Source organism: Equus przewalskii, chromosome 4 (assembly GCF_037783145.1).
Source record: "Equus przewalskii isolate Varuska chromosome 4, EquPr2, whole genome shotgun sequence".
NCBI classification, from domain to species: Eukaryota; Metazoa; Chordata; class Mammalia; order Perissodactyla; family Equidae; genus Equus; species Equus przewalskii.
In genome coordinates this window covers 63,946,162-63,959,235 of record NC_091834.1, presented here as the reverse complement: position 1 = coordinate 63,959,235, position 13,074 = coordinate 63,946,162, and the positions used below count along the sequence as shown (strand labels likewise).

Below are 13,074 nucleotides of genomic sequence, written 5' to 3'. Positions count from 1 at the left end.
GGGAAGGACTAGGTTTTGGTCAGGAGGCAGAAGCAAATCAAGGGAAAAACCCGGGCCAGAGGATTTATTGGGGTTTTCATGAGAAAGGAAGGCAGGACAGGGTAAACATCTTAGAATTAGCTAGCTTGAATAATTTTGCCAGGCTTTGGGGCACAGGGGCTGTCCCTAGCTATCTGGTAGCTGGCCCTGGGTTGATTTAGGGCAAGAGAAATATTGGCTTGATATATGAGAGTTAGATAAGGAGGTGGGTGGGGGCTTGGCACTGGATCAACAGTCTGAAAGGCTTGCTCCAAGCAAGCTGACCACCACCTCTAAGAATTAGCTAGCCCCAGAGGGGGTGGTTTCTCCCAAGGTCCGAAAGCCCCTCAAGATGTCAAAATATTATAAGATATAGAAAATAAAAAACATGATTAATACAGTGCTGCCATCAGCTGAGGCTCCTCAGTTCTCCTTCACATGGCCTCTCATTCTCTGGTAGGTTCACTTGGGCTTCTTTACATGGTAGCTGGGTTCCAAGAGGCAATGCAGAAGCTTGCAAGATCTCTAGAGGCCAAGGCTCAGAAATGACACAATATCACTTCCACTGCATTCGACAGGTCAAAGCAAGACACAGGGACAGGCTCAAGAGATAGGGAAAAGGAGCCCACTTTTTCATAGGAGGAGTCACAGAGAATTGGTGGCCATATTTAATCTACCCACAGAAATCTGTCATATCACTCACCAAATTGTATTGAAATTGCTTGTTGATACGGCCAACTCACACACTAAGCAATAAACTTGTTATGGGCATGCTGTACCTTATTATCTTTGTACCCAAGGGCCTAAGATATGATAAATGCTGTTTGTCCAAAGCTAGTGTGTGGGAAGATCATTCAGATGAATGGAATTAAATGAGTAAAGCTAGGAAAGCAAGACAGTATAAGAACTGCCTACTTTCAGAAGTTGTCTAATTGCTGTATGACGAGAGTTGTGGGGCCAGCCCCATGGCCGAGCGCTTAAGTTCACACACTCTGCTTCGGCGGCCCGAGCTGCGCCAGTTTGGATCCCGGGCAGGGACCTATACACCACTTATCAAGCAATGCTGTGGCAGCATCCCACATAGAAGAACTAGAATGACCTACAGCTAGGATATACAACTATGCACTGCAGCTTTGGGGAGAAAAAAAAAGGAAGATTGGCAACAGATGTTAGCTCAGGGCCAAAAATAAAGAAAACAAAAGTTGTAACAGCCTTATATTCAAGACAAAGAAGTTGGATTTGGTTCTTGGGAAATAGGACACCATGGAAGCTTTCTGAGTGAGAGAATAACTAGTAGGACCTTTGTTTCTCTAAGGTTGCTTAAATTAACTGATGTCTCAGCTGAAGGGCCAGTTTAATTAATTACTTGCCATAACAAAGAAAAATGCTAAGGGACACACAGGGCCCACTTTATCTTGCAAGGGAAACAGTCAGTTGTCTGATGTATTAACCTTTTGGCACATCAGCACTGTTTCAGAATGGCCTGAGTCAACTTGGTCATTCACAACTGTCCCATTCTTTGTCATTGATTTCTTTAGACTCTGTTAGAAAACGGTGAGAACTACAGATTTCACATATCCTCAGTAGTAGGTAGCACATTACAATGAAAGCAAGTCTCTGACCAAATTCTTCCTCAAGAACAGCAACTGTTAACATGCAGGCACAAAACTGTCTCGGGAATCTGCTCTTGTAAGCTCAGGGAAGTATCAACTCCATCCTTCAGACTCCTTGACAAGTGGCTTGCTTGAAGATTCTACTTGAGACAAAGGCTACAGTGTTCTAGCAGTAGATCTTAGCTGACCTGAGTCAAATCAAGCCACATAATCCCTCCATGCGATGGCCAAATCCAGGGCTGAAGGAGAATCGCAGGTCTAGGGCACCATTTAGAAAAGTATTGGGCCCTGGACTTATTCTTATGCCTCTTATACGTAAAGGTAGTGATACTCTGCTGTACATTATTTCTAGCCAACTCATATATTTTGTACACCACTCCTTTCACAGATATATGTGTATATGTTTCTAATATTATTTATACTATTTAACATTTTTAAATAGCTTTATTGAGGTATAATTCACATGCCATATAATTCACCTATTGTCAGTATATAGTTAGATCAACTAGTATAGATTAAAACATGATCCTTGTAGCTTTTGTGTATTAGTTGTCTATTACTGCATAACAAATTACCCCAAAAATTAATGGCTTAAAGCAACATTAATTAGCTCCCAGTTTTGGTGGGCCAAGAATCCAGACACAGCTTAATGAGGTGCTCTGCTTCAAGCCCTCTCACAAGCTGCAATCAAGGTGTCAGCTGGGTCCGTAGTCATCTCACAGCTCAACTTGGGAAGGACAAGCTTCGCAGGTCACTCATGTGGTAGTTGGCAGGATTCAGTTCTTCCTGGGTTCTTGGAATGAGGGTCTCAGTTTCTCTCTATCTGGAGGCTGCCAGATACACCTTGCCATGTACACCTCTCCAACATGGCAGTAGCTTCATCAAAGCCAGCAAGGCTAGAAAGCAAGAGAGTGTTAGCAAAATGGAAGTCACAACAAGATAAGCTAATCTCGGAAGTGACATCTCATCCCTTTTACTGTACTCCATTTGACTGTGCTCCAGTCCATATTCATGGGAAGGGAATGCTGCACAAGAGCAAGGACACAGGGAGGTTGCCTGCCATACCTTGTGTTAACTTCCTGAAGACCCTTGATTAGAGTTTTTCAAATGTTAACCAATCACCCCTGGTTAGGAAGCTTCAGTTGGTAACTAGGCCAACTTGGGTATAGAAGGAAATTAACACAACTATTTATCACCTGGAAGTCCATGTTGAAATATTTTTAAGTAGATTACAGACAGTACAACAAACACTTTCACCCTCTTTACTCGACACCAAATCATATTTTCACCAGATTTTTATTAAAATTCATTTTATTTCTCAGTATGCATTTCCTAGGATCACTGACATTTTTGTTTAGCTTATCCATTTTAGAGGCCTCAGACAGGAATTATGTTTGTCTGGAGGAAAGGCAGGGCAGGTTAAGGCACAGGAATAAATAGGCCCAAGCCTTAGAAAGTTGGGATTTTTCAGTATTATGAAAGATTTAAGTCAACAACGAGGTGCAAGACAAAGTTACCACATATTTATCAAGGTTGCAAAGTTGTTATCTGGAAAAAGATTTGCTAAGAAAACGGCAAAAATATTTTTGTCTATCTTGAATAGAAGGGAAAAAAAAGAACAACCAGATTAGTTCTGGGGAAAATAATCTACTCTTTCGTTGGTATTGAAAAACATAAACTGAATCTTTTGACAAGAAAGAGAATATACAGGGCCAGCCCCCTGACCGAGTGGTTAAGTTCACGCGCTCCGCTTTGGCGGCCCGGGGTTTTGCCAGTTTGGATCCTGGGCATGGACATGGCACCGCTCATCAGGCCACATTGAGGTGGCGTCCCACATAGCACAACTAGGAGGACCCACAACTAAAAATGTGCAACTATGTACTGGGGGGTTTTGGGGAGAAAAAGAAAAAAACATCTTTAGAAAGAAAATATACCTATATGGAATAAAATTTTTGAAATCTGACATAAAGTTGACTTCTTTTGCGTGACTTGGTTAACGCCATAAAATTGTCTTCATGAAGGGGAGCTTTCAAGCAAACTTCTTACCAGCCCGTGTTGTAAAGGGTGGTGGAAGAAAAGATAATGGACTCCCAGCCCTGCACCAGATTAGGTTTCTTGGAAGCCTAGGACATGTTGTTATACACTGCTTTATTCAAATATGACTTGGATAGAAAATCATTCTTGGGGTACACAAACCACAGAAGGCTTTTGAATGGAACACAGCTTCCAAAAATTAAATGATTCCAATCTTGAAAGTTTCAGTTGGATTCATATCTTTATAAAAGCCATTTTCTTCAGTTTGGTAATTGCAGGGTCAAATCAAAGATGGACAGAGTGCAAACTTTTAGGTGGTGTCATTAGGCAGCCAAAACTACAAAGTGTCAGATTATTAAGGCAATGTATAGCTCACTCAGTGTTACTGGTGAATCATTTTATTCTAACAACAACAACAAACTTGTAAAATGGCTCGAATGAAAAGCAAAAAGAAATCATTCCCAGCAGTTTTTGGAAGGAGAAAAATATTGTCACATAACCAAGAGTAAGATGAAGATTCCTACTTGTTTTTGATATAATTGATAGCATCTTGATACGTGTCAGATTGGCTATTGAATAAAATTGATGTCAGTCTATCACATAAAAATACATTTTCTTCTGATAACCTCATAAAGTCAAGACATTCTGTGGGCTTGAAGCTTGTTCCAATGAGAAACAATAAGTTCTTTATGCAGCTATTCATTTTGAGGTATAAATAACCAGAATCTCGGATAAGAAAATTATATTTACAGCCTAACTTTATTATTTTATAATTGTTGTTTTTCTTCTTGAAACAGGTCAGCTGACTGTGGATTGCTGGAAATCCCTGCGCATTTTATCATGGCTGGGTCAGCAATATATTCTTGGCTTCGGAAACATTGATGTTGAAAATTGAACATCTGGCCTTCCCTTCTCATTTCCCTCCCCGCCTCCCCTCCGCTGGTTCTCCCCCAAATAATCAGCATTTCCTCCTTTGCCTCTCTAGCTTGAACAGCATTTAAAACTTGAATTTGATGTATACTATATTATAGTTATTTGTTTGTTTTTAGAGCCGATTTGATGCTATGTCCAGTTCCAAAAAGCCCCTAACAGTGCCATTTTGTGTTGTTCCTTTTTTAAAAACCACTGAAAAGCAAGGGCAAAGGTTATTCTGATCGGTTGGATTAATTGGTTACTAGTAAAAGGAACTATATCATTGCCCAAGGTCAGAATCCTATTTCTTCCCTCTTGCTTATCATGATGTTCTTTAAGTACACCTAATGGAAATTCTCCCGTAATGATGTCCTAGACCTAAAATTTTTGGAACCCTGGAACTGAATGCAACATGCAATGTATATGTGAGATGTATGTTCCCTATTTCTTGCCTTTAATCTGTTTCTCAAAACAATCTATAAACCTAATATTTTAAGAACTGCATTTCTAAACCAAGAAGATTAGTCACTTACTCTCAATAAGCACCCAAGCTTCCTCCTTGGACCACTGCTGGTTTTTATACTGTATGAGGAACATTGATGAATAGAAACCTGTTAGGTAGAGCATAGAAAGGAGACAAATTCAGAGGGGTCCCACGGCGTTTCCAAACGCATCTGGAACATGAAGCGCTCGCTGCAGTGCAGAAGGTAACTGTGATTACTCGAATTCCATTTGGATCCCTCCATTCTATATTTTTTAAAAACAGATCCTTCTTTTCTTTACTATAATGTAAGATTCTTGGATAATTCTTGCCTCTCCAGTTGAAAATGCCTTTGAAAAGCAAAACTTCAGTTGTATTTTTTTTTCCTGATTCTCTAGCAATGCATTTTACTGCAGTTGTTGAGAAAAATACCACATACTACCTGGAGTCTTGGTAGTAAACGTTAACTAAATGTTTCATTGAGAAGTAGATTTTCTCTGGACTTCCCTAGGGTCACTAAGATGTGAACAAAACCCAGTAGAATTGATTTCTGCTTTTCCATTTTAAAATAGGGCTGAGAATGGAAATGATGCCTTTCTAAGTGGAACTGAACTTCAACTTTTAAGAGATGTTGTAGATTTTTGAGGGAAAAAGGATATGCGTCTGGGACCCAGCATACTCATGTGGTTTACAGCTTCTAAAATTTATCTCATGTGTTTTTTGGTATAAATTTGAGGGACTTCACATTTTCATCCAATATGTTAGCACTTAGATTAAGATCACACTTATAGGGGCTGGCCTGGTGGCATAGTGGTTAAGTTCACACACTGTGCTGTGGCAGCCCAGGGTTTGTAGGTTCTGATCCTGGGCACAGACCTACACAGTGCTCATCAAGCCATGCTGTGGTGGTGTCCCATATGCAAAGTAGAGGAAGATTGGCACGGATGTTAGCTCAGGGACAATCTTCCTCAAGCAAAAAGAGGAAGATTGGCAACACATCTTAGCTCAGGCCCAATCTTCCTCACAAAAATTAAAAAATAAAAAAAAATAAAGAACACACTTACATGCCTTTTTCTTATTCGTGAGCCAGTAAATGATGCACTAACAAGAAAAGTGACTTTATTTACAACATCAGTGAAAAATATTGGCAATGTGTTTACGCTTACTATAAAAATGTGATTTCTTTTTTTACATTTCTAAACTAATTTTTAAAACTAACTATGTCTGTTTTGAAGGCAAGGCCCTTGGAACCACTTGGTGAGTACATACTGAATATTTCACTTTCTTTTTCCTGTGATACAGCAAAAAATTCGTCCAAACAGAGCCATGCCTCCACCACATAAATCATTCAGAAGATCTGGTAACTTTCCATGTGATTCAGTTAAATCCCCTAAATCCCACAGGAGAATTTACTTGCTTTTGGCATATTTCACCATATTAGGAGGAAAACCAGTCTCCAGGGACATGGTGGTCAATGAGAATGGGCCAAAAGCAGATGTCCTAAACTCAGTTTTGTTAGCTGAGGCATTTTCAGATGGTGTTTCTCTTGGTCGAGAGTTCCTGAAGAAATTTCCCTTCTGAGTCCTCAATACCCTTCCTGGCCCCCCACAATGCCTTTAAAAGGACAGAACTTTTCCTCCCATAATTAAAAATAAGAGAAATGCCAAGGGAAGTTAACATGTTGAACTAAATTCATTGACGCTGAGCTGAAAACCCAACTTTACCTGGACCGGAATTGATGGGTTTGAGGGCAGCGGAAAGAGATGAATGAGGGGAAGGGAGAAGAGTGCAGGACACTTACTGGGAAGTGGGGGGGCTGTGGAGGCAAACCAAGTGTTCCCGCCTCTCAATCTTGCCCAGGCTCCACCTGTTAGTATTCTCTGAGCTGAGATGGAAATCCACCTTCTGGATGTGGTTGTATTTCATGGGTAGTGAAAACTCTAAACTGAATTTTAAGCCACAAGACTTTCTCATTCTCTATTTCTTTAAGTTTCATTATGTAAACATGAATCCACAATGACCTGGACCCTAAGAAGACTTTATAGTGTGTTCAGAGGTGTTAAGATCATAACACATATTTTGTTCAAGACACTGTTCTTTCAAGTAAATGGAAATGGCATGAAGGGAGGGAAAGGAGGAGACAAGTCAGGGACTGAATGCCATCCATTATAAATTAAACTGATGCCACAATGAAAAGAAGTTTCTCCTGTGAAAGACTTCACATACTCACATCAATAAGCGACGAAATGATGTAAATATTTCTCAGTTCCATGAATTTGAAGGTGAATTTTTAAAATACTATTGGGGCTTTCTGTTGAAGGTTGTGACAAAGTCTAGTCTCGCCCGGGATCAGATTGGTCTTTGATCATCCCCACCCAAGGGGAGTTTCCAGCATCTGTATTTTCAGACTAGAAAAGGCAAGACATACGGTAAGGAAGGAAACAGAAAGGGAAGTTTTCAGAGTGTGGCCTCTTACTCTACCTTCATTAATAATCTTAGTTCCTGATGAGCTTCCCCACCTTTTTATTGTGCCAATTCCTATTACAGAAAATTTCCAAGAGCAGAGTTACAAAATTTATTGAATTTCTGTGTATATGCTTGCTTTGAAACTCAATGGACCTGCTAGGTCTAATAGAGAGAAGGAAGAAAAGCACTGTGTTCAGTCTAACCTAAGAGGAGCATGGATCATGGACGCGTTCGCTACACCTAACCTGGCCCCCAGAGGCTTACACTGGAGCTCATTCTTTCTTAAATCAGAAAATAGACTGAGTCTTAAAGTCTGTATGCAAAGTATCAAGTTAGCTATAAGATGCCATTTGTTGAGGAGGAGGGAAAAGGTAAAACAGATGAGAGTAGATACCCGTGTCAAAGATCGTACTGTCAACTTTTCGACCGAGGGTAGCTAGGTGAAACATTCCAAGCCTGCAGGTGTAACCTGACTCCAGGACTCGAACTTGGACAGAATGGCTCCTTCCAAAGTCAGCACTTAACTCAGCCACCCCCACCCCAACCCCAGCTCCAGATGTCACAAGAACTGGATTAATCTAAGGTCTCTTTAGCCTCCCATTTAGCATACATATTTAAATTCTGGGACTCCAGGCCACAATTCCCCAGAGGACTACCTTATCCTTCATTAATTGAAAAAATAAACAGTTCTGTAGTAATGGAGAAGGCTCGTTTTCACAGAAATGTCTTTAATACTAAGGCTGCTTTGAGGATATGTGTCCCTGTGCCTCCTGTGAATTTTAACACCTGATAAACTCAAGGACTCCACAATACAAGGGAGTAACCAAGAGGCGAGACCAGAAGTGTTTTCTGTAAAGGCAATGGATGGATAGTTATAGCCACCCGGACTCAAGTTTAGGGGAACCAAGTCAAGGGGTGGCAAGGGTGTTGAGGAGTAACTGTTCATGCATTCAGCACAGAAAGGAGAGCTCAGCACAGTGACGGTGTGTCTGCCACACACACACTAGGCTACTGCTTCTCCTCTCTTAAGGTGACGACAGCTTATGACATTCTAGCTGCTGCTGCTGATCCAATGGAAGGAGCCCGTGGTATGTTATTGCCAACCTACTATTTCTCCATTTACTTATCTATTGCCATTTTGGGTGCTAGGAAAGAAGTGTTTATCAATATTTCTTTTATTTTTACTTTGGTGGGGGAGGGGGAAGCTGGTATGTGCCTTTATATACTTGTTTTCAGCTGACTGGTTTTAAATAAGCAGGATGACCTAGCTGAATGTTACTTTCTTCTCTGTGCAGGACTTTTTTCAAGAGTAAAGAACACATATCCTCAAGGTAAAAAGAAACACCCTTGTTCGTAGCAAAATAGAAAAAGTGGTTTTATAGAATTAACATCTGAATGGACCACGTCACCAACAAGCCCATATCAATAAACTGGGAACACACAGCCAAGTGTGCTGGTTAAAAGCACATGTTCTTGAGTCAAATGGCGTTGGGTTCAAATCCTGACTTCTGCCACTTTGATCCATAACTGTCTTCAGTCAGATTCTCCCAGAAGTAGACCCTAAGCCGAAGATTCAAGTAAGTGATTTATCAACAAAGAACTCCCAGGAAAAAATGGTAAAAGTTTGAGAAGCAGACTAGGGAAGAAGAATAAGCTAGGCAAGGGTCTGAATTCATCAAAGACCAGCCTCAGCCTGGTCCCTGGAAAGCTCTGAAGAGTAAATTGTACCCCAGAGTTTATGCAGAGGCAAAGGAAGCTGGGCTTTTGTACCTGAGCATCAGTTGGCCATCAGCTAGTGGGTGGAGGTTCAGGAGTAAACTCCTGGACACTTGGGCACAGATGGGGCAGCTATGGTTACTCATGGGCAATCCTCTGAAGAATTTTGCAGCTACAAGCCATTTAGTAGCAAGACACACCAAACTTAGGGATGGATGCACAGCACTGGTGAAGATGAGCAGAGGAGAGCTTGGTGAGGGGTAGCAAGAGTGTCCACTGCAAAGACTGGGGGCTAATTTCTTAATCTCTCTGAGCCTGTTTCCTTCTGTGTAAAATGGGGATACTTCCTCAAGCTCAGAGAATTGTTGTGATAATGAAATGGAGACACTACATGTAAAATGTGCAGAACCTGGCACAGTAAGTGTTCAATCAAGTATTACCCATTAATTTCTCACTGGAATATCAACTTCACTAGAGCAGAAGAGCATCTCCTTCATTACCATTGTCTTCCCACTTCCTAGAAAAGTGCCTTGCACATAGGAGACACTCAATAAATATTTGTACAACTTTAAGGTAAGAACGGCATCATAGGGATGCATGAGACTTTGCCAAAGGCAGAAAACTAAATTCACTTGGGATGGACAGCTAGCCCACGGCAATTCAAAAGTTCTATATTTGACAACAGGTAGAAGCAGAGTTCTCATGTAAGGAAGGGTAAGTACTTGAAAGTGATAATTGGGACTTACTAAAAAGACTTTTATTGGCAAAAATCAAACTCGCCTTTCTCCAAGTTTAGGGACAGGCCCAGAGTAGAGAGAGTCTTCTGAGCTGCCTTCAGGGCATTGTGCCCACAAGTCTCAAACCAGTAGTTTTGACTTCCCGGAAGCTAAAAACTGATTGTCTAGTCCAGTGTTTCTCAAGTTTCTTGGTCCCAGGATCTGTTTACATTCTTAAAAATTATTGAGGACTAGGGCCAGCCTAGTGGTGTAGAGGTTAAGTTTGTGTGCTCCACTTCAAAGGCCCAGGGTTCGCCAATTTGGATCCCAAGTGCAGACCTACACAGCACTCATCAAGCCATGCTGTGGAGTGTCCCACATACAAAATAGAGGAAGACTGGCACAGATGTTAGCTCAGGGACAATATTCCTCAAGCAAAAAGGAGAGGATTGGCAGCAGATGTTAGCTCAGGGCCAATCTTCCTCACCAAAAGAATAAATAAATAAAAAATTATTGAAGACCCAAAGAGCTTTAATTTATATAGGTTATAGCTAGCAATACTTACCATATTAGAAACTGAAACCCAGAAGCATTTAAAATATTACTTAATTCTAAAATAGTGAAAGTTACATATTAATATAAATAATATATTTTTGTGAAAAATAACTATATTTCCTGAAATCAAAAAATGAGAGAATAGTGGTATTGTTTTACATATTTGCAAATTTCTTTAATGTCTGGTTTAACAAAGACAGCTGGATTCTCTCTCCTTCTGCATTCAGGACATTGCAGCATGTTGTTTTGGCTGAAGTATCTAAAGAAAATCCAGCTTCGCACAGTTATGTAGCTGGAAAAGCAAGGACTATTCTATAATATTGCCAGATAATTGTAGATATTTTTATTTTCTAATACACCAAAACTCAACAAGTGTTAGCTTCTTAAAGGTGAGCTGCAGCACAGAATTTGATATCATGTAATTGAACATTTTATACTACATTACATGAAATCCATTGCCTATCTTGCCTTCTGCCTGTATCTTTTATCCTGGATGATTTTGTAACATAATGCATTGGGAAATTATGCAGATTGTCCAAATGTTGACACTTTTCATTATACAATATTTTTAAAACTTCCATTTCTTAGTAATACCACTGATCTCATCAGAGAAGCCTTTAAGTTTTAAGAAGCTCTCAAGCTGAGAGTGGATGATAAAAGTTTTCCAAAATTCAGTTTTCTACTCTACCTCTTGCTACAGTGTTAAAGCCTAGCTACCCTTGAGACTGAGAAGCTTTCCCCGACCCTCCCCCGCTGGCGGTGGGACCCTTCTCCAACAGCATTCTTTCCTGGCCCCTCACAGAGCACTTGCTGCATTCCATTGAGACTGTTTTCTTCCCTGTATTTCAACTGGCCCCTCAGCCACTTCAGAGCAGAGCGGTGTCGTCTATCTCTCTAGCCTCAGTGCCTCACACATAAGCGCTCCTCGGTCAATGGATGATTGAATAAATCCCTAGGACTAGTGAATGCAGTGACTATGGAAATCTACCTCACATTCCCAGACAGGAGATTTTGTTACCATGTAAATCCTATGTATTATTAAAAATATAAACACACTCAAAGAGAATTGCTTTACAAACATGGGTGTGACAGAGGTAGCTATGAAAGAAGATGTATCAAAGATTAAAGGTCTGGCTTCCTGTTGACCAAAGATCTGAAATAAAAGGACCAGACGGAGGTAGGGAAAGAAGACAGTCCCCATGAAGCCGGCCGCAGAGGGGGTGGGTCACTGATGTGTGTGGAATGATAGTGTGGACGAGGGGAAAAGAGGAAGAATTGAAAGGAACCAGGAAAAATAAGAAATGGGAAATAAAAGTCCTGGATAGAAAAAAAGGAGAGGAAAGAAGATTAAAGGGTGGCTGAAAAGTTGAGGAAGAGAAGAACCAGGGCCCAGATCCTGTTCAGCGTACAAGAAAACATAATAATTTGTGAGATTTCTGTGTAGAAATGGTCTACTCCCTAAATTCCCCACAGCCTTGCCTCGCCTCCTGGCTCCAATTCTCTCATACTCTCATGTTTAGTTGTGCAATAAAGATAGGTCTCTGGGTTGGTCTACATTGGAGAGAAGGCCTTACCTTCCCCAGTTTTTTCTGTTCACCTTCCAGAAAACCCTGACTGACCTCTTCTCTAGGGCCACAGTTCCAACCATCTTTTCAAAGCAACCGTTAGCCAGTAAGTCAATTCCATCCCCAAAGATTTTCTGTATTTGTCCTCCATGTCTAGGACCCAGCGGTTATGCAGGAGAATTTTATCACCCAGCCCTGCCTTACAATTCAACAACACCAACATTATGATAGAGTTAAGGAACAATTACCAGGCAGTTTGCAACCAACCTGACGCTGTTGTGTGGGCCAGGGTGCTCTGCTGAGCATCTGTTCCATTGGATATTAATAGCCATGGCATGAGAATAAATTAGGGAAGCTCGAGGTTAAACCAAAGTCAACAGGTTTCTTTATTGCAGGGCTTTTCAAAGGTACTCTCCAAAGTGGGAAGAGAGCACACTGTGTTTCTTAAATTTATTTAAGAATGAGACCCTTTTTTCTCTGAGCAGGTATCACTCAGAATGAGTTCCTGAAGAACACATTTTGAAAACGCTAATATAAACTCTAATAGCAGAGAGAGGGCCCGTGGGCCTCACAAGTTCCTAGCCCAGTTGGAAAACCACAGACTTGAAATAATTTCTAACAAAGCTTAAGATACTTCTGTACTCTTGGGATCTCTTCTCCAAAATTCTAATAATTCATTAATCTGGAGTCCATTTTCAAGGTTTAGGTCGTTAGCACCATAGACTGAGCCAGAGATGAAGTCTAAAACAAGAAAATATCAGAGGGAAGCCCCTCCCCATGCCAGGTACACCTTCTCCCAGATACCTGCATGGCTGACTCGTCTACCTCCCTCAAGTCTGCTCAGATGTCATCCTCCCTCAGGTCCTTCTCTGACTGCCCTATTTAAAACTACAGCCCCACTCCCCAGCACTCCCTATATCCCTTCTCTGCTTTCATTTTTCTATATCATTACTCAACTTCCAAAATACTCTATAATTTACTTATTTTGTTTTGTGACT

General features: G+C 40.9%; 1 long non-coding RNA gene across 1 annotated transcript in view; it reads left to right on the top strand.

The window, feature by feature from the left end:
* The window catches only part of LOC139082870 (uncharacterized), a 32,754-nt gene extending 26,671 nt beyond the window's left edge, over window positions 1-6,083 (top strand). Inside the window, exon 3 of the long non-coding RNA XR_011539206.1 lies at window positions 4,463-6,083. This is a non-coding gene — a long non-coding RNA (uncharacterized lncRNA). The remainder of the gene's footprint in view (window positions 1-4,462) is intronic.
* Window positions 6,084-13,074: the final 6,991 nt, after the last annotated feature.